Here is a 27,676-nt window from a genome sequence, read left to right on the forward strand (position 1 = left end):
AATGAGTCTTCCTCCAATCCTGATGCCCCGTTCTGCCTATAGTCCAGCTTCCCAGATTATTTGCTCAGCATACAGACGGAATAGGTGTGGTGAAAGGATACAACCCTGACACACACCTTTCCTGACTTTAAACCAATCGGTATCCCCTTGTTCTATCCGAACAACTGCCTCTTGATCTATGTAAAGGTTCCTCATGAGCACAATTAAGTGTTCTGGAATTCCCATTCTTCGCAATGTTATCCATAATTTGACAAAATATTTGCTACTTCAACATTTTTACATGTACAATTCAGTGACATTAATCACATTCATCATGTGTTTGTAGGGTTTTGAATGCAAAGGCCAGTGAGTGTATATTCTGAAGAGCTTTCTAAGAACCCAATTTCCTTTAGAATGAACTAGCACTTGTACTAAGGAGGGAACCCCCGTCAATGGAAGTAATCAAGAATGGGAGAATGAGTACTTGGCTCATGTACCATGTAGGGAGAAGGGGAGCCATGGATGGGCCTTGAGGGCCCTTCCAGCACTAAGAGGGTACAATGTGTCCTCCTTGGGCGAGGGAGTGAGAAAAAAAGACATTGCTCCTGGCCCCAAAGCTCTTACACTGGCCAAGGAGACTGATCCCCACTGGGGCACTCAGAAAAAGCATAAAAGGTCCTTCAAAACCATGCTAAGGTGGCCTGGGCCACCAATTGTTTATTGGTTTGTGGGGGTTTCTTGGGCTTTGTGGTTGATTCTGATTATACAAGTAACACCTGTTTGTGGGGAGGCAGGCAGGGTAGAGGTTAAGAGCCAGAGTGCAGGAGCAGACTACCTGTGTTTGAATGCCAGCCTCTACCACCCTCACTGTGAAACTCTGCACCTCAGTTTCCTCCTCTGTCAATTGAGGATAACAAGAGCACCCACATCATTGGGCTGCTTGGAGAATTAGTGCGAAAAACACATGGAACTTGTTTAGGGTAGGGCCAGGTACATTGCCGGCCCCCAACAAAATTGAAACTGTTACTATTCACAGTGGATTCTTTGCGAACTGCAGAAAGATACAAAGAAGAAGAAAAAAAGCCCTATAACCCTGTCCTAGAAGACAACCACCTGGGCACTATGGTGGATTTCCCTCCAGGCATCACATGAATGTATGTCTATAAACAAAACTGGGATCCATCTGGCCCTAACTGTGGTCTCCCTGTGGGCATGGATGGCTTGGACCTACTTCCACATCTGCGGTCACCAGTATGGGCCTGGCACCCAGTAGGAGCCTGGGAAATATTTTCAGAACAGACAAAAGACTAAAATAAGTACGGATGTATAATTTGCACCCTGCTTTGTTCCTGCAATGCCACATTGTAAAGACATGGCCCTTGTCACCAAGTATCATCCCACAATATTCAAACACTCCCAGAGCCTGAACCTTGTGCTGGGCCTTGCTCTAAGCACTTTGCAAATACTGATTCATCGAATTCTTATGCTAATCTATGAGGCCAATACTAATATTGTCCCTATTTGACCAATAAGGAAACTGAGGTACTGGGAGGTTGAGAAAATTGCCCAAGGTCACAATGGATCAATGAGAGTAAAAAGAATGGGAGAGAGGGAACCACTCAAGGCAAGCAGGAATCCAGGGGTCCAGTGTGGGAACTCCTGCCCTTGGGACCTCTCTCTCACACGGAACAATCAGATGTCCTTGGTTGTCCAGGGCAACCAGATAAGGATGCAGATGGCTCAAGGGCAGTCCAGCCCAGATCCTAGCAGAAACTGGAGGATTCAGGCTTCCGTGAAACAGTGTGCTTGAGAAGCACAGGCACATTTAGGGCTCTCCTGGCTCTGGGGCCCAAACGCGGAGTCACCATGAGTCGCCCGTTCGAGAAGGACCAACACCCCCTCCACATTTTTCCCACCACTTGCACACTCTGAGTTAGAGATAAGGCCTTGGTGGCTGGGAGGAAGTGGTGGGAGCTTTGGACTGGGAGTGCATGAGGTTCTCAGAGCAAGGAGGCCCCCTTTCCTCTGGGGAGCCACTCCTGACCACAGACCCCAGACTTCTCCCCACAGAGGGCCTATGCTATCCCAATCCCACATGAGGTGCCGGGTATGGCCCTACCGCACTGTTCCCTCAAGGCCCCCAGCACTTCACACTGAATGGGGCCCAAGCTGTCTCAGCATCTCCCCTCAAATCTGTGTCTCCCATGTGTCGCTGTCTCAGGGCTGACCTCACCCTCATCCTGTTCAGTCACTCACCATATATGTATAGGGCACCTACCATGTGTCAGGCCCTGTGCTAGGCTCTGGGGACGCAGCAGTGGACAAAGCCCTACAGCTCCTGTCCATGCAAAGCTCTAAAGTGGCTGGTTCCTAAATCTTCCACAAATCCGTATCTCCTTTCCCCATCTCCATTTCCTCAGACCAGGCGGTTGTCGTCCCTGAGCCTAGACAGGGACAGGTAGCCCTCTTTCGTCTACCTTCCTCCCTACAGCCAGAGGCATCTCTGTAAACCACATAGTTGACTGGACACTTCCGCTGCTTAACACTGTCCACGGATAACCAGAAACAACCTAAGTGTTCACCAGAGGGGGATGGTTCATTAAGTCGACAGCCGTCCAGCTATTTAAAAGATAAGAGCTCAGTGTAGCCTGAGGATGACAGATGTTCACAACACACTGTTAAGTGAAAAGAAGGAAATGGCAGTGTAGCATTTCCTCTGGGCATCACGGGACCTCAGTTTCCTCATCTGTAAAATGGGGGCAATAATGGTACCTACGTCACAGGATTGGTAGAAGGGTGATATGAGATAATGCATGCAATAGGGCTTAACCTGGCACACAGTAGGCACTCTGTAAACATGAACTACAATTATCTCTGTAAGGAAATTACGTTCATGCGGGTGCACGCACATGCTCACACACACGCACACACGCATGAGCTATAGAGGTTCAGAGAAAGTTCTGGAAGGATTCCAAACTCTTTACAATTGTTTCATCTAAAAGGTATAGGGCAGGGGAAGGAAACATCCCTTTTTCACTTTAGATCCTGTATCACTAGACATGAACATTAGAAATAACTTTGTCATAATTTCAAAAATAAATGAATGAGACTTAAAAAAAAAAAATTCAAGAGCTTCCTATCACTCTCCTCTGGAATAGCCTGATCTCCTTACCCAGTGTCATGGATTGAATTGTGTCCCCCTAAAATATCTATCAACTTGGCTAGGTCATGATTCCCAGTATTGTATGATTGTCTACCATTTTGTCATCTGATGTGACTTCCCTATGTGTTATAAATCCTATCACTATGATGTAACGAGATGGATTGGCGGCAGTTACATTGATGAAATCTACAAGATTAGATAGTATCTTAAGTCAATCTCTTTTGAGATATAAAAGACAGAACCAAGCAGAGAGACATGGGGACCTCATACCACTGAGAAAGCAGCGCTGGGAGCAGAGCGCATCCTTTGGACCTGGGGTTCCTGTGTGGAGAAGCTCTGAAGACTGAAGACAAGGATCCTGTTCCAGAGCCGAGAGAGACAGAAAGCCTTCCCTGGGAGCTGACACCCTGAATCTGGGCTTCTAGCCTACTGGACTGTGAGAGAATAAACTTCTGTTTGTTGAAGCCATGCACTTGTGGTATTTCTGTTATAGCAGCACTAGATGACCAAGACAGAATTTGGTACCAGGAATGGGGTGCTGCTCTAAGGGATACCAAAATGTGGAAGCGGTTGTGAATGGGTAGAGGACTGGCAGCAGCAGAGAACCGACAGCAGCAGAACCAGAAGACCAATACTGTCTGGAGCCAAACTACAGAGTGAGAGAGCTGAGTGCTTTCCAGCCAAAGTTTACTAGAAGAGTGAGGTACCTCCAGGCACTTCTCAGTGGAGCCACGGAGCTTTGGAACACTTACCCCAGCAGGGCAGATGTGGGTGTGAGGCCCGAAGGCCCAAAGACCAAGGAACCAGGAAGCAGAAGCTGAAGAGACAAGGAACACAGAAAGCCAAGCTGCCTCAGTCTCAAAAGGTATGGCCAGGACCTCTGAGGTTTCAAAGGGTAGAACCATGGCCTCTGGTGTTTCTAAAGGTGGAGTAGCCACTCAGATGGACTAGGAGAATGGTGCATATAAAGCTAAAGAAGCAGAGTTGCCATCCCAGCTTCCAGGTAGAGCCAGGGCCAAGAGGTCTCCACTCAGAATCTGGAGAGTGTGGCCAACACCTAGGGTCTGGAGGGCAGGGCTATTGCATAAATGGTCTCAGAGAACAGAAGATTATTTTCAAGCCTTGAGGGGTAATGTAATGTGTTCTGCTGACTTGCTTGGTGCCTGCTACCCCTTCTTTCCCTCCAGTTTCTCCCATTTGAAATGGAAATGACTGGCCTGTTCTGCCATTATAATTTTGGAAGCAGATAACTTGTCTTTTAGATTTCACAGGTAAGGAAAAATTTTTGCATTTTGGACTTGGAGTTGATTTAAGACTTTTGGTATGATATGATGGGATGAATATGTTTTACATGTGGCAAGGACATGAATTTTGGGAGGCCAAAAGGTAAAATGTCATGGATTGAACTATGTCCCCCAAAAATATCTGTCAACTTGGCTAGGTCATGATTCCCAGGACTGTATGATTGTCTACCATTTTGTCATCTGATGTGATTTCCCTATGTGTTGTAAATCCTATCACTATAATGTAATGAGACAGATTAGTGGCAGTTATATTGATGAGACCTACAAGATTAGATAGTATCTGGAACCAATCTCTTTTGAGATATAGAAGAGAGAAGTGAGCAGAGACATGGGGACCTCAAACCACCAAGAAAGCAGCACTGGAGCAGAGTGCATCCTTTGGACCCAGGGTTCCTGCATGGAGAAGCTCCTAGGCCAGGGGAAGATTGATGACAAGGACCTTCCTCCAGAGCTGAGAGAGAGAGAAAGCCTTCCCCAGGAGCTGACACCCTGAATCTGGACTTCTAGACTACTGGACTGTGAGAGAATAAACTTCTGTTTGTTGAAGCCATTCACTTGTGGTATTTCTGTTATAGCAGCACTATATGACCAAGACACTCGGGTCCACTCAGGTCCACTCACTTGCTGTTGGTGCTGCTGCACTGTCTCATGGCTTCTCCCATCACTTCCCCAACCCTCTGCTCTGCCACACTCTCACCTCCTGGCCTTTGCCTAGTCTGTGCCCTCCTCCTGACACACAGATACTCAAAACACACTGTTGTTCAGTCACAACATACCCCTCCTTACTTCCCAACTCTGAAGAACATCACTTCCACCTCTTCTAAGGGTGGAAGGGATAAGGAAGTTTAGGAGTTGAGAGTGAGGACTCCAGTAAGGCCTGGGTTCAAATCCTAGCTCCACCACTTTCTAGCTAAATCTTTTTGGGGGCAAGTCACGTCACCTCTCAATTTCCTCATCTTTAAAATGCAGATAATACTGAGCCTAACCCCTGAGCATTAAGTGAGAGAGCCCATGTGCCATGCACTGGGTAAGTGCTCAATAAACAGTACTCAATACCATTTACTGTTGTCATTACCATTATGGGGGATGAGTGGGGTAATGTAAAAGGAGTCAAAAGTGGGTGAAGGGTCTTGAATGCCAAGCACAGAGCTGGGCACTTTACATGCAGTTGATACTCAATCATCCAACAGCACAATGAAGTAGAGACTATAACTGTACCCACTTTACAGATGAGGCCAAGACTCAGAGAAACCAGAACTTTGCCCAAGGCCACACAGCAAGTGAGTGCAGCAGGGGTAGGATACCCAGGAAGATGACGTCAGAATTAGCCCCCACTGCCCTGGGGCGTCCAGCACTCCACCGTCTTCACCACCCTAATATACAGGCCACAGAGGGGTCAAAGGCCAGCCTCTGGCATCACCACCCACCTCTCTGGGCCCTCTTAAGAAAGCAAAAGCATCAACAAGGGGTCAAAAGTACAGGCCTGAGGCCGGAAAGCCAGAAAATCAGCTTGTCACCTCCTAGCCATGCAGTCTCAGGCAGGCCTTGGTTTACTCCTCTAAAATGGGAACCAGTGCGATTATTCCTAATAGGCTTGTTGTGGGAAAAACACAAAGTAATACCGGTAAAGTGCCTGACACATAGAAGGTACTCAGTAAATATTAGTTATCATTATCATTACTATGGAAGACCTTTTCAGAACTTGGCCCTCTTTTCTAACTATTTCTACAGTTCAGCAAAAGCCTCCAAAGTTTCTACCATGTGCCAAGCCCTGTGCAAGGCCCTGGAAGAATTGTCTGATGGAGGTGATTAGAAACCCAGGCCTATGAAGGTCACTTCAGAGGGAAGCAGTCTAGAAAAGACAAGCACATCCAATAGTTAACTTTGTTCTTAAATAGTTGCCAATGCAATTAGACAAGAAAAGAAATGGAAGGAATAAAATAGAATTAGAAAGCAGATGATAGCCTATCATTATTTGCAGATGCTACGTACACAGATCTGGGAAAACCAAGAAAATCTGCTGAAAAATTATTAAACAGAAAGAAAATTAATTAAAATGGCAAGGAATTAAGTTAACATATAAAAATCTACCTATATACCAATAACAATCAGAAAATAAAATGGAAGAAAGCTTAGCATTATAAAGATACCAATTTTTCCTAAATTAGTCTAAAAGTTGAATGTGATCCCAATAAAAACTCCAACAAAATTTTTTTTTTTTTTACCTAGGCAAGTCAATTTTAAAGTTTATAAGTAAAAGTAAATGCATAAAAATAGGCAGGAAAATTCTAAAAAGAAGAATAAGGAAGGGGAAAAGGACCAACCAGATAGTAAAACTTACTATAAAGCCACAGTAACTAAAATTGTATGGTACCAGCATATAGACAAATCAACTGAACACAACATAGGGTCCAAAAATTATCTCCAAATATATGAGAATTTAATATACACAATAAAGGTGCCATTTCATACCAGTCAGTAAAAGACAGGCTATTTTTGAAAAGGAGTTGGGACAAGTGATCTGCCATGAGGAAACAACTCCTTATGCCAATAAATTCCAGATCAATCAGGTTTAAACCGAGAATAAATAAATAAAACCATAAAGCTCTAAAAAGGTGGGAGAGGGGTGAGATGGATAAATTTTCTAATCTCGGAGTGGGAAAAGCGTTTCTAAACATGACACAAAACCTAAAAACCATTAGAAAATGATAACTCGATCTATATAAAAATCTGAAATGTCTGCATGGCCCAAATTCAAAAGACAAATAACAAACTGGGATATATATCTGCAACTCTTACGATGGACAAGGGTTTTTTCCCGTTACTGCATAATGGGAAATATACATTATTATATTATGTACATAATATAATAATATACAATATTATATTATTATGTAACAATTCCCATTATTACATAATGAGCTCCCACAAAATAATAAAAATGACCACAGTTTACAGAAAACAGCAAACTAAAGGTTCTTAAGCATATGACAAGTTGCTCAACCTCACTCATTAATGCAATGCAACAATTAAAACTATATAAGTCACCCAACAACAGTAGAAAACACATTCTTCTCAAGTGCACATGGAACATTCTCCAGGATAGACCATTTGCTAGTCCATAAAACAAACCTCAATAAATTTAAAAGAAGTGAAATCATACAGAGTATGCTCTCCAACCACAATGGGATGAAATTAGAAATCAATAACAGAAAGAAATTTGGGAAACTCATATATATGTAATAAAATTAAACAACACACTCCTAAATAACCAACGGGTCAAAGAAAAGTCACAAAAGAAATTAGAAAAGGCTTTGGGATGAGTGAAAATGAAACACAACATACCACTGAGCACTTAAAGGGAAATTTATAGTTGTTAACCTCTATATTAAAAAAAGAGTAAGATCTCAAATCCATAACCTAACTTTCTACCTTAAAAAAAAAAAAAGAAAATTTACCTTAAGACACTAGAAAATGAGCAAAGTAAACTTTAAGCATGCAAAAGGAAGGAAATAACACAGATTAAAGTAGAAATTAATGAAATCGACAATAGAAAAATAGAGAAAATCAATGAAACCGAAAGTTGCTTCTTTGAAAAGATTAACAAATTGACAAAACTTTAGCCAAACTAAGAAAAAAAAGAGAGAATTCCCAAATTACTAAAATCAGAAATGAAAGAGAAGACATTACTACCTACCTTACAGAAATAAAAAGAATTATAAAGAAATACTATGAACAATCACATGCCAACGAATTAGATAACCTGAATGAAATGGACAAATTCCTAGAAAACACAAATTATCAAAACTGACTCAAGAAGAAATGGAAAATCTGAACAGACTTATAACAAGTAAAGAGATTTGAGAGACTGAACAAAGAAAAGCCCAGGACCAGATGGCTCCACTGCCTGGTGAATTTTACCAATCACTGAAAGGAGAATTAATACCAACTTTTCACTACAGATTAAGTCCCAACTCATCCTGAGGCACATATGACCATGATACCAAAACCAGACAAAGATATGATAAAAAAAGAAAATGACAAGACCAATATATTTCATGAATATGGACATAAATTACTAGCAAGTAGAATCCAGAAGCATCCACAGTATGACCAAGTGAAATTTATTCCAGGAATACAAGGTTGGTTTAATATCTGAAAATCAATGAATGTAATACATCATTTCAAAAGAATAAAGGACAAAAGCCACATGAGAATCTCAATAAACCAAAGCCAAACCCGGTGCCGTCGAGTCGATTCGGACTCATAGCGACCCTACAGGACAGAGCAGAACTGCCCCATAGAGTTTTCAAGGAGCACCTGGCAGATTTGAACTGCTGATCCTTTGGTTAGCAGCCATAGCACTTAACCACTACGCCACCAAATCTCAATAGATGCAGAAAAAGCATTTAAGAACCCAACACAATTTCATGATAAAAAACATTCAACAAACTAGGAATAGAAGGGAATTTCCTCAACCTGATAAAGAGCCCTGGTTAAGCACTCAGCTGCTAACTGAAAGGTCGAAGTTTCAAACCCATCAGCAGCTCCACAGGAGAAAGATGTGGCTGTCTGCTTCCATAAAGATTACACCCTTGGGAACCCTATGGGGCAGTTCTACTCTGTCCTATAGCATCACTATGAGTCAGAATCAACTTGATGGCAATGGGTATGAAAAATCCACATCTAATAGCATACTTCATGGTGAAAGATTCAATGCTTTCCCCCCAAAATCAGGAACAAGAGAAGGATGTCTGCTCTCACCACTTTTATTCAAGACTGTAATGGAGGTTCTAGCCAGTGTAATTCGGGAAGAAAGCGAAATACAAGGCATCTTGATTGCAAAGGAAGATGTAAAACTGTGTATTTGCAGATGACATGATCTTGCATATAGAAAATCCTAAGGATTCCACTAAAAAACTATTAGAACAAATAAACAAGTTCAGCAAGGTTTCAAGGCACAAGATCAGTACAGGTGGTCCCCGACTTACGATGGAGCTCTATTCAGACAACTCTGTCGTAAGTTGGTTCTGACATAAGTCGAATGCCTTGCTATCTTTTTTTTTTAGTTTTCATTATTATCAGCATTTGTTATATTTTATTGTATCTTTATAAATCCGAACTTTATAAAGGATGGTGGAACCATTACATAAGAACTTAGATATATTTTAACGTTGTATGTAGTACATATTACTAACAAAAAGATGTACAAAAAAAAAAAAAAAGACAGTCATAAATGCAGTTTGTTGTAACTGGAATATGTCATAAGTCGGGGACTACCTGTATATAAAAACCAATTTTAATTCTATACAGTAGCAATGAACAATTCAAAAATGAAATTAAGAAGACAATTTCATTGATGGTACCACCAAAAAGAATAAAATACTTACGAATAAGAGTAACAAAAGAAGTGTGAAACTTATAGTCTGAAAACTACAAAAATTGCTGAAAGAAATTACTGTAGACCTAAATAAATGGGAAGGCATCCCACGTTCATCCACTGGAAGACTGAACACTGCTAAGATGGCCATATTCCCCAAACTGACCTACAGATTCCATACAATCCCTATCAAAATTCTAGCTGGCTCCTTTAAAAAAAAATGGACAAGCTGATCCTAAAATTCATATGGAAAATCAAGGGACCTGAAATAGCTAAAACAATCTTGGGAAATAAGAACAAATTTGAGGACCCACACTTCTCAATCATAAAACTTACTACAAAGCTATAATAACTAAGATAGTATGGTACTGGTATAAGGATAGAAATATAAATCATGAGAACTGAATTGAGAGTCCAGACATAAACTCTCACTTTTATTGCCAACTGATCTTCACAAAGGGCTCCAAGACAATTCAATGAGGAAAGAATAGTCTCCCCAACAAATGGTACAGGAACAAGTGGTTATCCATATATAGAAGAAAGTTGCACACATTCCTTATACCATATGAAATAATTAACTCAAAATGGATTACAAACCTAAATGTAAACACTAAAATTATAAACCTCTTAGAAGAAAACAGAGGGGAAAATTTTTGCCCTTGGATTTGGCAATGGTTTCTTAGACATAACAACAAAAACACAGGCAACAACAGAAAAAAAAGAAATGCATATATTGGACTTCATCAAAATTAAAACTTTATGCATCAAAGGACACTATCAAGAGAGTAAAAGGACAACCCACAGAATAGGAGAAAATATCTGCAAATTATGTATTTCATAGGGATTAAAATCCAGAATATATAAAAAAACAAACACAACCCCATTGCTGTTGAGTCAATTCAGACTCATAGTGACCCTACAGGACAGAGTAGAACTACCCTACAGGGTTTCCAAGGCTGTAATCTCTACGGAAGCAGGTTGCCACATCTTTCTCCCACGGAGCTGCTGGGGGGTTCAAATCGCTGACCTTTCAGTTAGCAGCCGAGCCCTTAACCACTGCACCACCAGGGTTGCTTCATTAGTCAACAAGAAAACGCAAATCAAACCCACAATGAGATACTATGTCAGACCCACTGGGATGACTATACTAAAAAAGACAGGTAAATACCTAGAATAGGCAAGTGTATAAAAAGTTTATTAATGGTTACCAGAGGCAGGAGAGAGGGAGAGGAAAAGGGAGACTCATTGCTTGGGGTACACTGAGCTTCTGTTAAGTGAGATGGAAAAATCTGGAAACCGTAGTGAGGGCTGAACAACAGGGTGAATGTAATTAATGTCACTGCACTGTATGTGTAAAAAATGTTGAAAAGGCAAATGTTGTATCACATACACATTGACCACACACACACACAAAACAGACAAAAAGAAGTTTTAGTGAGGATGTGGAGAAATTTAAACCCTCATTCACTGCTGGGGGGAATGCAAAATGGTACATTTAAATGGAAAATGGCTTTGCAAAACAGTCTGGCAGTTTCTCAAAAGGTTAAACATAGAGTTACAATACAGCCCAACAAGTCTACTCCTGGGTATACACTCCAGGCATATAAAAACTGGCCAATGAACATTCATTGCAATATTATCCACAATAGCCAAAAAGTAAAAACTCCAATGTCCACCAACCGATGAATGGATAAATAAAACATGGTATAGCCATACAACCCAAACCCCGTGCCATCCAGGGTTTCCCATAGCCATGTAATCGGATATTATTTGGCAATGCAAAAAAATAAAGTACTGACATATGCTAAAACACAGATGAACTCTGAAAACATCATGTCAAGCGAACAAAGCCAGACACAAAAGGTCACATATTGTATGATTCCACTTAGATGAAACGTCCAAAAAAGGCAAATCTATTGAAACAGAAAGTAAATTAGTGGTTGACTGGGGCTCAGGGGGAAGGGCTGGGGGACATGGGGAGTAACTGCTAATAGGTAAGGGTTTCTTTTTGGAGTGAAGAGAATGTTCTAAAATTGACAGTGGTCATGGTTGCACACACACACACAAAACAAAATCATTGCCATCAAGTCAATTCTGACTCATAGTGACCCTATAGGACAGAGTAGAAATACTAGAGTAGCATAGGGTTTCCAAAGAGTGGCTGGTGGATTAGAACTGCCAACCTTTTGGTTAGCAGCTGAGCTCTTAACCGCTGCACCACCAGGGCTCCCATTGTTGCACAACTCTGTGAATATACTAAAAACCATTGAATTGTATATCCTTAATGGGTGAATTGCATGGTATGTGAATGAGTCCCTAAGTGGTACAAATGGTTAGCATGCTAGACTATTAAACGGAAGGTTCAAGCCCACCCAGGGGGCCTCAGAAGAAAAGCCTGGCAATCTACTTCTACAATATCAGCACAGTTCTACCGCAACACACACAGGGTTGCCATGAGTCAGAGTCAACTCATAGCAACTGTTTTTTAATTTGTTCGTTTTAACTATGATATATTTAAAAAAAAAAAAAAGAGAGAGAGAGGGACCATAATTCACCTACCAGGTTGGCAAAGAGCCCACAATTTGATAGCTGCCTGTGTTGGTGAGAGTGAGAGTAGCCAGAGGGTGTGGAGTACTTATGTCGGCACAATCTCTCTGAAAGACAACCTGGCAATGCCACCAGAATTACAGCTGCACCCACCTGCTGACTCTGCAATTTGGAATTAATCCTACAGGTATCCTCAGACATGAGCACAAGGCGTATGATTGAGGATATTCTTTGCAGAATTGTCTATAATAGGCAAAAGACTGTAAACAACAAAAGTACCCTTCACTAACTAAATACAGCATGGTCTCCATCCACACAACAGAATACTATACAACCATGAAAAAGAGTGGAGCGGCACAAAATGATCTCTGATGCACATTGTTAAGAGAAAAGAGTCAGACACAGAACAGGGCATATCGTGTGGTACCATTTATTTAAGAATAAAAAAATAGTTTTACATATATGTTTATATATGCCTGGATCTCTCCAGAAGGACATACAGGAAACTCTTCCCAGTGGTTGCCTCTGGCAAGGAGGCCTCAGTGAGAGGGAGACATACTTCTTCCTGTCTTCTTTTGTACTGTTTGAATTATTTGTGTATGTGTGTATGTGCATGTGTGTGTGTGTTTTAACGCTTTTTCTTTGCTTTCTGAGAAAAAAACAGAGGCTTACCGGGTTCAAATCCTGGCTCTGTGTCTCATAGCTGGGAAAGTCACTTCACCTCTCTGAGCCTTTCTGTTCCTCTCTGTAACAGGAGAGATAATAATAATAACTACCTTGCAAGGTTGTTGTGGAAAATTAAGTAATATAACATGAGTACAGGGCTTCCCACCATGACTGGCTCACAGTGAGTATACAGTCCTTGGTGGTAACAGGAGAGATAATAATAATAACTACCTTGCAAGGTTGTTGTGGAAAATTAAGTAATATAACATGAGTACAGGGCTTCCCACCATGACTGGCTCACAGTGAGTATACAGTCCTTGGTGGTAACAGGAGAGATAATAATAATAACTACCTTGCAAGGTTGTTGTGGAAAATTAAGTAATATAACATGAGTACAGGGCTTCCCACCATGACTGGCTCACAGTGAGTATACAGTCCTTGTTGGTTACTGACGTTAGTTATTGATACTCCATACACCAAGGTGGACTGTAACAGGTACCATCAGAGGGCAGAGGCCGAGCTGTCCCCTTGGGCTTGGGGAAACTGGGAAAGGCTTCCTGGAGGAGGCAGCCTTTGAAAAGCACTTCACAGACAAGAAGAATTTCTACAAGTGGAGATGACAGCAGAGGGTGTTCCTGGCAGAGGGAACTGTGCGAGCAAAGGTCTAGAAGTGAGACAGCCCTGGGCGTTCACTCAATTATTGGTCCATTCATTTGTTTCTTAACAAATAAAGCTTAGTTGAACACCTACTACACACCAAGCACTGTAGTGGAAAAGATAGGCAAAAGCCAAGTGGCTGGACCAGCCAAGGGAGGAATCACGGGGTGCAGTGATGGGGACAAACGAGGGGCTGGGACAGAGTCTCGCCCAGGTCCAAGTGCTCACAGAGCAGGAAATGGAGGCTCAGGGAGTGAGAAGGACTATCAGAGGTGACACAGTAGGTTCCCAGCTTCCAAAAGGTCTCCCTCGGCTCTAGCCCCCTCACATTCCACAGGCCAGAAGAGAAAGCCCACAGGGGCCCTTCTCGTGTGCACTCTAAACTGGGGGGCCTACAAAAAGGAGGGACAATTGGTCGTCAGATAACAACAGCTAGTTGATGAGCAGAGACTCCTGTGTACCAGGTACCATGCCAAGAAGCATTCTATCTACACGCATGAGCCAGCTGAACCCTACCACAATTCTATGGTCAGCTTCATTTTGTAGAAGAGGAAACTGAGGCACAGAGAGGTCCAGTTGCTCACCTAAGGTCACACAGCTCATAAGAGATAGTACCAGGAGGCACACCAGGTTGTCTGGGCTCTGCAGCCTCATGCCCCAGGACCCATCTCCTGAGGAAGGCTCCAGCAGGGCCTATATCAGTAATCACACCCCCGCTCAGAAGGGCCCAAAGTGAGAGTGCTCTCGCCTGTCCAGGAATGTCTCCTGATAACAGTGGCCTGGGCAGGGGTGGCAGAGTAGGTGGTGGATACTGTGTGAGGAATGTGCAAGGGGGCAGGGACAGGGGGAGGTGGTCAGGGACATGGCTCACTGGTGGCCAATCTTCCTGCCAGTGGAGAGAGGGGAGGGGAAAGGCCCATCAGGCACCTGCCAGAGCCAGACAGTGGTTAAGGGGGGCCTGCCACAGCCCACTGGAGGACCTGGGCAAGTTGCCCAGCCTCCCTGAGCCTCAGTGGCCACTTTGGTACCATGGAAATACCCACAGTCACTCATCCCCAGGTGATTGCCATGGTCAAGTGAGTTAATCACCCAGAGGCCATGCTTGGGCACAAGGGCCCTGCTTGATAAATGAGAACCTTTGTTGTTACTGCTAACTCTATTGTTTCCATTGTTAACTGTTTAGCTCTCCAGTCCCACCAGAACCCTGCTATACAGGGATGATTGGCCATCCTTTTCAGAGGAGGGGACACAGGGAGACTCTGAGGAGTTGGGTCAGGTGCCCGGGCCACCAGCCAAGGTGGGCAGAGGGTCAGCTGAGGCCCCAGCTCTCCTGGCCCTAGTCCACTGTCGGCCCCTCCTCCCAAGGCCACTGGTCTCACAGGTAAGGAGCCTAGCACCTAAGCAGGGTCCCAGGCCCAGAACATGTTCCAGATGGGAACAGAGGCCCAGACAAGGAGAGTGACTGGCTCAAGGCTACCCAGCAGGCTTGAGAAAAGTGGGACCAGGGCCCAGGCCTCCAAGGTGCTAAACACCTCACTCTCACCCCTTAAGAGTGCTGAGGGTAAGGATGTCAGTGCTGGACCAAGGGGCCTAAGAAGGCCCACTCGTCAGTGAGTCTCCTGGGCTGGTCCCTCAGATCCTCTGATGCCCTGTCACTCCATCTCAAAACAGCCCTCTGGAGCAAGTACCCCAGCACTTCCCCATCCCATGGAGATGGAAGCTGAGGCTGGAGAAGCACAAGTGGGCACCAGCCCAATGCATCCATTGCACAGATGGGGTTGTGTCCCTTTTGGCCCAATGGCTTCTCTTGCTGCCTCCCTAGGACTTCGTGCACTCCAGCTGGATCTTCATCTGATTCCATTGTTTCCAGCAGACTATCAGAAGAATTACCTGCTCAACTGAGGTGTTTTTCTACAAGTAGTTTTAGAATGTAGAGAGAGCACTGACTTCAGACTGAGAGGTGGGAATAATAATGGTCATAACAGCTAATATTTACTTAGCACCTACTAGGTGCCCAGTTTTGAGTGTCCCATTCTACAGATGAGGAAACTGAAGCACAGACAGGTTAAACAATGTACCTAAGGCCTTACTTCTTAGCAGCTAATCAGTTCCTCCCTGCTCTCTGAGCCTCCTCCCAATGGGTGCTGCCACCCAGGGCCACTGGGAAGGGCCCAAGGAAGGGTCCTAGAGCTGGCTCTTCTTGGCGAGGCCGAGAGCTAACTCTGTCCTGTCCCCAGAACCCACTGCAGGCTGCTCCTGTGCCAGCCAGGGGATGGAGTGGGAAGTGCTGATGGGGGTGCAGAGACCCACGCTTTTTCCCCCTCACAGCCTCTCTCCTTGATTCACTCTACGCCTTCAATGCTCACAACAGCCCTGGAGGGAGCTGTGGCCACACTCATTTTACACAGAAGGAAACGGGGGGCTCAGGGAAGCTGCTCCAGCCAGGAAGCAGAGAGCCAGGTTCCAACCCAGATCAGAGGGACACCAAAGCCTGGCCTCTCTTCACTGTACCTCCGAGGCATGCGAAGGGACTAAGGCGGGGCGGGGGGCTTTGCTAACGAGTGGGGGGACTGGACTACATGGGTCCCCACTTACCTGAGTTGCACTGGCTCCTGGTCCAGGTGTGAGGGGTCCAGGGGAGCCACAAGGGAGTGTATCCAGCAAGTCAGATCAGGAAGGCCTGAAAAACTGAGGGGGGTGGGGGCATGAAGGTTTTCTCAGGCCTCTGAGGGGACAAGGAGGGCAGGGTCAGGGGGCTGAGGTACCAGTCCATGCCTACCCTGTCAGTACACAGCGATCCCCAGCTTCTGGGGCTAGAGCAGCAGGAGGAGGCACCTAAACCACTGTGGGCTTTCCAGAGGAGAAGATAAAGGCTGGGCAGTTTGTGAAAAGAAGGTGAGGGAGTATGAACCACGCAGAAGGAACTGCCTGGGCAAAGGCCCAGAGGTGAGACTATCTAGGCCAGGAGCCAGGTCAATTGATGTCATGAAGTCTCAGTTTCCTCAGCAGCAAAATGGGGGGAAAGACAGGAGCACAGGAGTTGCTCCAGCTCGGCCATACTTGCTTCCCCCATGTTTCCCACCTGTAAGGCCCATGCCCAAGAGTGAGGTCTCTGGAGAGGGGACTGCTGGGTCCTCCTGCCCATGGGAGTGTCTTGGGACTGGTGAGGTCAGGGGGCTTGGGAGAATTCAATGGCCCAACACTCCCCCGCCTCCCAGTTTCTACCTCCAGGGTTCCCTACCAAGCAGCCCCATAGGTGGATGGGACAGGGCAGCTCACAAGGCCAGGAGGTCACAGGCCCTCCATGGAGGCTTTGTGAGATATCGCAGGTGGAAGCCACTGGTCACACAGTGAGGTGAGGCCTGCCCCTAGAATGAGGGCGTGGCCAGAAGGCACTGGCCCTGAAGATAAGATTGTCTGGGCACCAGGCCCAAGAGTGCTGGACTGAGGAGGAGCCGGAAGAAGAGACACAGGCCCCAAAGGACCCACAGACCAGACAGGTCTAAGTGACCTAGCCAGGTACCATCCACCCTGCCTGCCCTCCCGTGTGGCTAAACAGGGGGCATACTGGGCAGCTCATGGTAAAAAAACCACAGCGCAGAGGAGACCCTTAGAATCACTCTGTGACCCTGGACAAATCACTCCCCCTCTCTGGGCCTCAGCCTCTGCACGTGGGCACACAGAGGCCCTGGCTATCAAGGATTCCCCCAGTATCACAGGGTATGACCACAGGGAAGGAACACTGAGGCAAAAGCCTGACTCTCTCTGAGCCTTTCCAAGGTCACCTTTTCTGGGCCCCAGCTACCCCCACCCCTGATGGCTCATGGGCCTTAGGGGACAGCTGCCAGCCGGCCCCTGCCCACGGTGCCCACTGTTCCCTGCTAGCAGCTATGGCTGCTTCTCTGCTCTGGGAACAGGCAGTGCCCCCTCCTCCCCGCCCACACCCAGGCAGTATCTCCCTTCAGGACACTAGTGGGCAGGAGTGCCTGGTGGTCAGGCCCCCCACCCAAAGCCCAGAGGTAGGCTACCCCTGGCTGTGTGACCTCAGGAAGGCCCAGCCCTCTCTTTACTCATATGTAAAATGGGGTCGCTGGCAGACTTCCTTGGGAAAGAGCATTTGAGACTGAGGTGGGGGGACAGTGGTCTGCAAGATGGCCATAGCCTTAAAGCTCCTGCCCTCCACCCACAGGACCAAGGCCCAGCTCAGGGATAGAGGAATGCGTGCTCCCTCCTCCATTCCCCTCAACCCTCCCCTCAACTCATAACTTTCCTCTAGCCTCCAGGCCTTTGCATGGGCTGTTTGCACCCCAGAAACTCCACCACCCGCCTCTCCTTCCTTCCTGCTCCCACACTGTTCCTCCAACACTCTAGGGATGCTCCAGCCTCAGGGCCTTTGCACCGGCTGTTTCCTCTACCTGTTTCCTCTATCAGGATGCTTTTCTCCCAGAGAGCCACGTGGCTCCTCCCTCCCCTCCTTTGATGTGAGGGTCTCAGTGAGATCTTCCCCGCAGCTTTATCTGAAATTGCAATCCATCCTCCACACCCTGGCCAGCATGGCAATCCCCCTTCCCTGCTTTATGCTTGATCTGTAGCACTTATCATCTTCTTACAGACTATACACGTATTTTCCTTGTTTGTTGTGTTTTTCTGTTTCCCTTACCAGAACATCAGCTCCACGAGAGCAGAGATTTTTGCCTGATCAGTTCTGTGCTTCTCCAGCCCCTAGAACACTGTCTGATATGTAGTAGGTGCTCAGTAAATATTGTTGGACAGATGGACAGGTGGACCCTGCCCAGGGCCCCCAGGATGAAGAGGTGGCAGGCCTTGGTCCGGGCCTGTCCAGCCCCAACCCTACAACCTATGCCCTTGACCACTGCAATCTTCTGCTACCTGCCTGGCCTGCCCCATGGCAGGGCCTCTGACTACCTGGACTCACACAGGGCCATGTGCAAGCCAGGAACTCCTCCAGGCCCCCAGCCCCACCCAGCATGGGCCCAGGCATAAACCAGGCACAGGGGATGTTTGCTGAGTGAGCAGGGAGTGAGTGAAGAGTGAGCGAGAGGCCGTCTGCAGGCCAGGGTAGCCAGAACATGTCTGGTCCCGTATTCACGGTGCAAACATGCTCAGGGCTGGCAGGCCTCAAACCGGCTCTGCCAGTGTGGCCGGGGCAGGGCAGCTGCAGGCTCAGGCTGGCACTGAATGAGAGACAGAGAGGTGCCACTGGTGATAGGCCCTGTGGCCCAGGGAGGGGCAAGGGCTAAGCAAGTGGACTGTGGAACTCCCACTAACTCCCAGCCCTGTCGAGACACAACCCTGGCCAGCCCTTGCTGTTCTTGAGTTTCCTCCTGGGCAGGTAGGTGGCCCCTCTTGGGGTCCCAGCACCTGATCTACCCTGTAGGGGGCAGGATCCCTTCCCACTAGGGCCCATCCAGAGCCTGGAAGCCCTAGAGGAAAGGGTGAAGCCCGGCAGAGGGTGCCAGCTGAGCAGAGCTAAGTGAGTTGAGCCCTGGGGCTTGCTTGGCAGCAGGTGGCCTGGTATAAAACCCTGCTCTATCCGAATTGCCACAGAGCCTCGAAAAGTCTGTGTGCCCTTCTGGACTCAGTTTCCCCATGTGAAAAATGATGGACATGGATCCGAGACCTTCAACCTCACGGTGCTGAGTTACCTGGAAGAGGCCAATCAGCAACTCCAGGCCCTGGGCTCACACACATGCCCTTAGTCCCCACAGAGGCAACAATAATAAAAATACTTGCTAATTACTGAATGCTCACTGTACGCCTTGCATTGGGTTCAGCGCCTCACATGCACTGTCTCGTCTGTGCGCCAGTGAGGTAGGGACAGTCAGCCTATTTCACAACAGAGGTAACCGAGACTCAGGTCATACGGCAAGTTGGAATCTAGGCCCTCTGACTCTGCCCCCAAGGCCCTGGTCCACATTTGGCAGCCTCCATCTCCCCAAGACAATCCAGGACAGGCATTGGCTGGAATCTGGGGGGCAAGGTCTGTATTTCCCAAACTCACCGGAAGCCAAACTCCAGTCCTACCTCACTATGTATCCCAGGCCCATGAGTGTACCACTCTGGGCCTCAGTTTTCTCATCTATAAAATGGGCAGGATGTGGCCAGCTTCACGTATGGCATTTCCCTGTGTTCAGAGCTGTAGGAACCAGAGGACTCAGCCCTCAGGGCAAGGTGGGGAAGCCACTGAGTCCATGGGTCTCCAGTCGGACTGGGGAGGGGGGCCAAACATGAACCAGAAGCCCACAGTGGCCTGTGGTGGACACAATCCTTTATCCATATCCCCATCCTCACCCTATTCCAGCAGCCCAAGAGGGGAAAGATAATACTGTTTCTCTCCCTGTCCCCCATGTAGCCTGACTGTAAGCCCTGTTGGTTCCACCTCCAAGCCACTTCCCAAATACCAAATCCACTTCCTTCTCTCCCATGGCCACCCCCAGTCTAGGCCCAGGCTCCTCCAGGCTGGCCAACTGAAGGCAAAAGGCCTTTCAGGAATGTAAATCCAAACCCTCTACCTCTGCTTAATACCCCTCATGGGCCCCACGCTCTTAAAGCAAAAGACGAAGTCCGAGCCAGGGCCTTTAAGGCCCTACAGTCGGACCCTACCAGCTCCACCTCCTTCACTCATTCTGCTCCATCTACACTGGCCTCTTCCCCTTTCCTGGAGAACCTTGCACACACCTGCCTCAAGGCCTTTGCACCTGTTGTTCCCTCTGCCCAGAGCATGCTCCCCTAGACATCTACACACCTTGCTCCCTCACTTCCTTTAGATCTTTTCTCAAATGTCACTTGCTCAGCAAGGCCTTTCCTGAAAATCCTATTTAAATGGCAACGCACCCAGTGAATTCGGCTTTCTCTTGGTGTCTCAGCTCAAAAGCCACCTCCTTGCAGACGGTCTCCCTGATTCCCCCAGCCCAAGGGAAGACCTTCAACTTCTCCTTCCAAACGAACCACAGCTCTGATGACATAATTCACTGTATGAGTACATGTCTCATGAGGCAGGGGTCACATTCATCTCACTCACAGCTAAATACTCTGCTACTCTGCGGTGGGTGTAACACTCAAAACAGTTAACAGCTGGGATGTCTGGGCACCATCCAGTCAGAACATGCACTGGCCAAAAGCACAGGGTCTGGCATGGAATGGGTTCTTGGTAGTGGATGAATGAATTAATGAATGGGTGCATGAATGATGCCCTGGGCCCTGAGAAGGTGGCCCAGAGACAAGAAGGATCTGCCAAGCTCACCAGGAGGCCTCAGCCCAAGCAGCTCCAGTCGGCCTGTCTCTCCTGAACATGACTTTCATTTCCCGTCCTCTCAGTCTGAGGAAGTTCCCGCTGACAGCAGGGAACTGCGTGAGGAGGGGCAAGCGGCCCCCTGGTCCCCAAGGAGTGGGGGCTCCCAGGCTCCATCTGTCTCACCACAAAGGGGCTTTGTCCTCAGTGCTGAGAGCCCAGGGCAGAACGGAAGGTGCCCCTGGGCACCCCCAGCAGGTCCTGACACCCCCAGCCAGCTGGAGCAACAGGTCTGAAGCTGGATCCTAGGGGCTGACATGGTGCTGGGCACAGCCCTCCAAAACCTCATTTAATCGTCCCTGGAGCCCTCAGGTGACCTCCACTTTTGTAGATGGAGAAATGGAGGCTATGAAGGGCAAAGTCACTTGGCCAAGGTCTCCCAGACAGCAAGTAACAAACCTGGAATTCACACCCAGGCCCATCTGGCAGCAGAGTCAGCAGCCACAGCTCTCAACTCACCCCGTCTAGCGTATGGACCCTCTGGGTTCAAGAGGGTGGACCAACCTTCATGGAGGCATGCGTGGGCAACAATGCCTGGCCCGCCACACAAGCAGAGGGACCCTCACCCTGGCAAGGATTACCCAGTGTGGGAGGGAGGCTGGGCCCTGAACCCAGAGCCCTTGCCCCACGCCTAGCACATGCCCCGGGTGCCTTTGGAATCTACCAGCCAGGCCCCAACATGTCCCTACCACTTCCTGCCAGGCGTCTAGGAGGAAAGGATGTATAGGCAGGTGGAGCAGGGGGCTGAGGCCCCCCACCCTTCATCCCCAGTTGTTTCTCTGTCAATCCCAGGCCTGGCCATTTGCTCCGGCTCCCACCTGTCTCCAGGCCACCAGGACCTCCTCACTGAAGCCACACTGTCAATGGGCTGGACACCTACCCTGGCACCACCCATATGCCAGATAAATCGGTCCCGCCCGGGGGCCCCTCCTCACTGCCTGAGGACAGCTTATAAACTCGAGGAGCGGGGCATTCACTGACTGGCAGCAGCCAACCTCTCAAGTCAGAACTCCATGGCTTCTCCGAACTCCACAAGAGGAACTGCTCATGCCGTACTTTCAGGCCTTTGCTCAAGCTGTGCTTCCCCCCAAGAACCATCTCATCTTTCCAGGTGAGTCATAGGTACCTCTTCCTCCAGGAAGCCTTCCCTGAATCACTCCCTCAGAGGCCCTTGACCAGCCCCGAACTACCCTGACCTTATGAACCAGCTAGGGTTCTTGATCTCTATCTCAAACCCCAATCTCTGTGGGCTGCCTTCACTTGGCCAACAGTAATATGTACCTAAGCCCGGTGCCCGGTCTGGTCCTTCTCTTTGTCCTCCCTTCACACCCTCAAACGAAGGCCACCCACAACTGCCCTGCTCCCATCAGCTCTGGACCAAAACCCAGTCACTCTGGCGAAGGTTTGATGCCCTGCTTGATCAACCTAGTCAACTTTCCCACCACCTTGCATATGACCTGCCTCTATCCCACCTCCCCAGGCTAGACACACACACACACACACACACCAGGCTGTTTCCCACCTCCGGTCTTTGGCACATGCTGTCCTTCTTCCTGGCATGCCCTCACCCTCCACTTCCTCATAAACTCTTATTTACCCTTTAAGACCCAGACTACATACTGCCTCCTCTAGGAAGCCTTCCTAGCATTGTGCTGTGCTGCCAAGTTCATATGGCACCTACCCCGAGGTAGGGCAGTGATCAAGGTCTGTGTCTGGCTCCCCCAGAGTTCGGGCTGCTCACAAAGCACATCATTGGGCTACCCAGCACCCAGCACAAGCCCAAGACATCACCCATGGGTAGTCCAGAGTCCAGCTGCCAACTCCCTGCCTGGAGAATCCAGGGGCAGAGCCCAATGGCAGCACTGAGTCCTATTTCGCCTGCACTGCCCACAGATCTAAGGTACAGGCGGGATGGGGGGAGGTAATTTCTGCAAATGGCCAACTGGTAACCAAACCCACGTCGTTTCTAAAACTAGGGCACAGGAGAGAAACGGGAACAGCAGAACTGTCCCCAAATAGAACTGTGGCTCATCTGGTTCCGGGGCCTTCGGGAACACCTGGCAGGGGCGGGGGTGGGGAGAGCAGGCAACTGCTCCCAAGACTTTGAAAGAAAATCTAAAGCTTGGAGGGCAGGGGGTCAGAATACTCCAACTGGTGCTGACACTCCACCCACTTCCCCCATAGTCTAGTCCTCTCCCAATCACCCCCACCTCGCTACAGGATGCACCCTTAACCATCCGCCTTCAAGCTTTGCTCATGATGGTCATTCAAGTGGCCATCTGACTGGAGTGCTGTTCCCCCTCCTGCCAGTCAGAATTGTGTCCATCCTTATAACCATGACCACCGACCACAATTTCTATAAGCTGGCACAGGCTGGCATTTGTGGGGAATAGATCTGTCAAGTCTTCCCAACAGCCCTTTGAGGTCAATGCTCCTGCCCCATCTTCCAGATGAGCAATCTGAGGCTCAAACAGAGAAGCCATCTGTCTAGGGTATGCAGCAGAGGAGGCAGGTGGACCAGGTGATGTGGTGGGACCTGGATGCTGGCAGCCACCGGGCACCTGGAAGGCCTGGTTCAGCCTCCTAACCAAGCCCAGACTTGGGGACGTGGCGCAGCTTGGGGATAAAGTCCACAGGGCACAGCTCCACCTGCCCCAGCAGGACAGGAGCACCTATCTGCCCCCACTTCCATCCCCTACCTCCACCTAGGGTGACTGTTGAGAGATTGAGGAGCCACAATGGTGGGTGTGGTGGCAATGTCTCCCCACAATATGCACAGACTCACTGCACAGATGGGGAAACTGAGTCCTGAAATGAGACAGGAACTTGTACCCTGCATTTGTTTGCTGAGTGCTAACTCTGGGCCAGGCCTTGGGCTAAATGCTTCACATAGATGATCACATCAATCCTCAGCACAACCTTGAGGTAGACAGTTTGATCATCCTCATTTTCCAGATAAGGAAACTGAGGCTCAGCAAGGGAAAGCAACTTGCCCAAAGTCCCCGAACAAGTAAGTGGCCAGGGAAGTTTCAACTCAGTCGGAAGGCAAGAAACTGGGATCTCGACTGAGTCCCTTCCTGGGTTGTAAGCCTCAGCTTCCTCACCTGGAAAGCAGGGTGTGTCCCAGTAACTTTCTGGCTGTGACATCACAATGTGGCCTGGTAGAAGCTATTTCCTTTCTCTGAGTCTAGTTTTCCCATCTGGAGGATGAGGTTGTCATTCCCTTCCTCCCAGGCTGGTGCAAATTAATAGAGAAAATAATGCCTAATTTACTGGGTCCTTACTACGTGCTGGCATATTGCTCTGACAGCATCGTGTACGATATACCTCACTTGATCCTTAGGACAGGCCCATGACATGGGTACTGCCATTAGGCCCATTTTTCAGATAAGGCCTTACTATGTTCTGGCATCGCTCTGATAGCATCATGTAATAACACCTCACTTGATCCTTAGGACAGGCCCATGATGTGGGTACTGCCATTAGGCCCATTCTTCAGACAAGGCACAGAGCAGTGAACTGACTCCCCCAAAGTCACACAGCTAGTGGGTGGCAGCAGCTGGGGATAGAGAAAAAGCCCCTTGGACTGGGGGCAGGGCAAATTCTCAGAAGAGTCTCCCGTCTTCAAGCTCCCCTTGAGGCCATACAAGCTGCATGGAACAGTAGGAGGGGCTGGGGGAACAGGTCAGGAGGGAGGCAGAGAAGGGCTCAGCCTGGATGAGGCAGGACAGACCTGTGGTACTCTGGAAGTCTTGGGTTCAAAGCCCTATTCTGGGTGATCAGGGGCAGGTGCCTCTTTTCTGAGCCTCAGTTTCCTCTTTGGTGAAACAGGGCCACAATCGATACCTCAAAGGGCTGCTTGAGAATTAGCTCCAGTGTTTGTAGATGCCTGGCCCTGGGCAAGGGTTCAGGTGTGGGCTGACGGAACCCATAGCTATTGAAGGGACCCTGAGGGCTGGCCCATTAGGGCACATTGTTCCTCCAGGATCTCAGGCAGGTCTGATTCTCTATTCAGAAGTCCAGCTCTGCTTCTTCCTGGTTGTGTGACCTCAGGCAAGTCACTTCATCTCTTTGAGCCTCTAAATCCTCGTTTTGACAATATTCCAGGGTTTCATAGTGCTCTGGGAGAGAGGCCTCTGCTTGGGTGACTAGGGGCAGGGGACGGGGTTGGGGGGCAGAGCATCCAGTTCCATCTGCCCACTGCACCTCCCCAAGCAGAGAGAGCACTTGGTGTGACCCTGACTCAAGGCCTCAGTTTCCTCATCTGTGAAACAAAGATCATTACAGCAGCCATCTGCCTCCCAGTCCTGCTGGGGGCGCTCAGAGGTGATCGTGGAAGTGCTTTTTGGGAGTGATGATTATCCCTGTACTCCTTTAGGGACAAAAAGAGCCCCAGGACTTGCCATCTGCATATAAGGCAGAATATGTCAGAGCCATGCGGGAGGCAGAGAAGGGTGAGGTGGGGGCAGAGAGGGGAGGAATGGGAGCAGGTTGGGGCAGGGAGAGTGGGCAGTAAAGGTCTTCTGGAAGCAGATGCATCTTAGCCATTGAGAGGGAGGGCATGCTAGGCAGTGGGGCCTGCAGAGGCAAAGGCATGGAGGCCAGACAACCCAGGGCAGGCAGGAAGGTAACCAATGGTTCAGAAAGGCTAGAGGGCCCCTGGGTTGAAGGCAAGTGTGGGAGATGACCAGGGTGGGGCAGAGGGAAGAGTACCCCCGGGAGCCCCACTGTGAGCCCAGCCCATTCTCTCTCTAAGCCTCAGCTGCCTCCCCAAAAAACAAGGCCAAGTGGACAAGGATGCAAAGCACCCAGTGCCCAAATGGTAGCCACCTTTGGAGCGATGGGCCCATGCACTGAGGAGCCCTCCAATGCCAGGCAGAGCTGTCAGGAAGCTTGGAAGCCTTGGTGGGCCACAGGCAAGCAAGGGCTGGGGCGGAAGCCAGGCTTAGGGAGGCTGGATGGAGCTCACCGCTTCCCATCGATCCAGCCACCAAGCTTGTCTATCTCTGGTTAACCATCCTCCATTCCCTACGCCACAGGACAAGCCAACCACAGATTCAGGTCCCCAGTCTCAGCCCTAGGGATTCCCCAGATCAATAGAGCTGGGGGAGCCTGGAATTACCTCCCAGGTAAGACCTTTGTAATCACTTCTGGGAATTACCTCCAGGGAAGGAAAGAATTACCTTCATAATCACGGGCACTCATAAGTATTAAGCATCTACTGTGTGCCACCCCTGAGCCAAGCACTTGGCACCCATTAGCTCATCTGATCCTCGTGCCACCTTGTCAAAGCTAGTACTGACAATTGCTGGGCTAAGGGCTGGGGGGACCACGGTTTCAGGGAACATCTAGGTCAATTGGCATAACAGAGTTTATAAAGAAAATGTTCTACGTTCTACTTTGGTGAGTAGCATCTGGGGTCTTAAAAGCCTGTGAGCGGCCATCTAGGATGCTCCACTGGTCTTGCCCCTTCAGGAGCAAGGAAGAATGAAGAAAACTAAAGACACAAGGAAAAGGCTAGTCCAAAGGACTAATGGACCACATCTACCACAGCCTCCACCAGTCTGAGTCCAGTACAACTAGATGGTCCCCGGCTACCACCACTGACTGCTCTGACAGAGATCACAATAGAGGGTCCCAGACAGAGGCGGAGAAAAACGTAGAACAAAATTCTAACTCAAAAAGAAAGACCAGACTTGCTGGCCTGACAGAGACTGGAGAAACCTTGAGAGTACTGACCCCGGACACCCTTTCAGCTCAGTAATGAGGCCACTTCTGAGGTTCACCCTTCAGCCAAAGATTGAACAGGCCCATGGAACAAAACAAGACTAAAGGGGTGCACCAGCCCTGGGGTGGGGACTGTAAGGTAGGAGGGAACAGGAAAGCTGGTAATGGGGAACCCAGGGTTGAGGAGAGTGTTGACATGTCATGGGGTCGTTAACCAATGTCATAGAACAATGTGTGTACTGTTTGATGAGAAACTAGTTTGTTCTGTAAACCTTCATCTAAAGTTAAATTAAAAAGAAAAAAAGATGAGGTCATATTGGAGTAGAAAACCAAAACCAAAAAAAAAAAACCTAGTACTGACATCGTCCTCCCCATTTCACAGATGGCGAAACTGAGGCTCTGAGCAGGGTAATCACTTTACCACTGCAATAAGTGGCAGAGCCAGGATTCAAACCCAGAACCGACTGGCTCCAAAGGCTTTGCTCCTTCTATTACCAGCATCCCTTTATGCCATGAACATCTATTGAGCTCTCAGGAAATACCAATCCTGGAAGCCTGGCTTCCCTGCCAGATCCCAGTGCCTCGGGTCCAAGTGGAGATTCACTAGCCAGAACCAGAAGCCCAGAGAGTCAGGGTCACCTGCTCCCAGTAATACACCCATCCTACACCTGAGGCAAGATTTAGCTGAGACAAGTATACACTCAGTAGGAATCAGACACCCACAAATCACTCGGAAGCAGAGAGCCTGGGTTTACACCTCACTCTGCTGGGTGACCATGGCCCCTGCCTTTAGTCTCTCTGAGCCTCAGTTTCCCCCTCTGTATAACAGGAATACAAATTCTACCCACCCCCAGGATGGGAGAAGGGATGTAAGGGGGCCACCGTGTTATGGCTTGGGAGGGCACAATGTAAGGACAGCAACAGCAGACAAAGTAAAAGTC

General features: G+C 48.3%; 1 protein-coding gene across 4 annotated transcripts in view; it reads right to left on the minus strand.

Annotated features, from left to right (window-relative positions):
• The window catches only part of SRC (SRC proto-oncogene, non-receptor tyrosine kinase), a 60,392-nt gene that overhangs the window by 26,820 nt on the left and 5,896 nt on the right, over positions 1-27,676 (minus strand). Inside the window, exons 2-3 of one of the 4 annotated variants that reach the window (XM_049869167.1) lie at positions 16,292-16,384; positions 13,046-13,118 (exon numbers count right to left, since the gene is read on the minus strand). The exons of 1 other annotated variant lie outside the window; for it this stretch is intronic. The gene's annotated coding sequence lies outside the window, so the exon portion shown is untranslated. The remainder of the gene's footprint in view (positions 1-13,045; positions 13,119-16,291; positions 16,385-27,676) is intronic. 2 more of the 4 variants (XM_049869169.1, XM_049869170.1) reach the window with 2 other exon arrangements.

The sequence above is a fragment of the Elephas maximus genome, chromosome 25 (genome assembly GCF_024166365.1).
Source record: "Elephas maximus indicus isolate mEleMax1 chromosome 25, mEleMax1 primary haplotype, whole genome shotgun sequence".
Taxonomy (NCBI): Eukaryota; Metazoa; Chordata; class Mammalia; order Proboscidea; family Elephantidae; genus Elephas; species Elephas maximus.